We start from the raw sequence: 437 nt of genomic DNA, 5'->3' as shown, positions 1-437 counted from the left end.
CATTGAAGGTTCACAGAAGCATGTAGCCTCCATTATCCATAATGGAAGACGTTTGAAACAACCTAGAGCTGGCTTCCTGGCCAAACTGAGCAATTGATGGAGAAGGGCTTTGGTTAGAGTGGTGACCAAGAACCTGATGGTCACTCTAGTTGAGCTCCATGATCAAATGTGGAGACAGGAGAAACCTACAGAAGGACAAGCATCGCTGCAACACTCCACCAATCTCTGCTTTATGCCGCTGTGGCCAGACTCAATCTTCTCCTCAGTGAAGACACGAAAACACACTTGGAATTTGCAAAAAAACACCTAAAGGACCCCCAGACTGTGAGAAACAAGATTATCTGGTCTGATGACCCTCAATTCCAACTTCCAAGCATCGTGTTTGAAGGAAACCAGCTCTGCTCATCACCTGCAGAGTACCATCCCAAAAGTAAAGT

Source organism: Sinocyclocheilus rhinocerous, unplaced genomic scaffold (assembly GCF_001515625.1).
Source record: "Sinocyclocheilus rhinocerous isolate Xijiao unplaced genomic scaffold, SAMN03320098_v1.1 scaffold1600, whole genome shotgun sequence".
Lineage (NCBI taxonomy): Eukaryota > Metazoa > Chordata > Actinopteri > Cypriniformes > Cyprinidae > Sinocyclocheilus > Sinocyclocheilus rhinocerous.
This window is presented reverse-complemented; position numbering follows the sequence as displayed.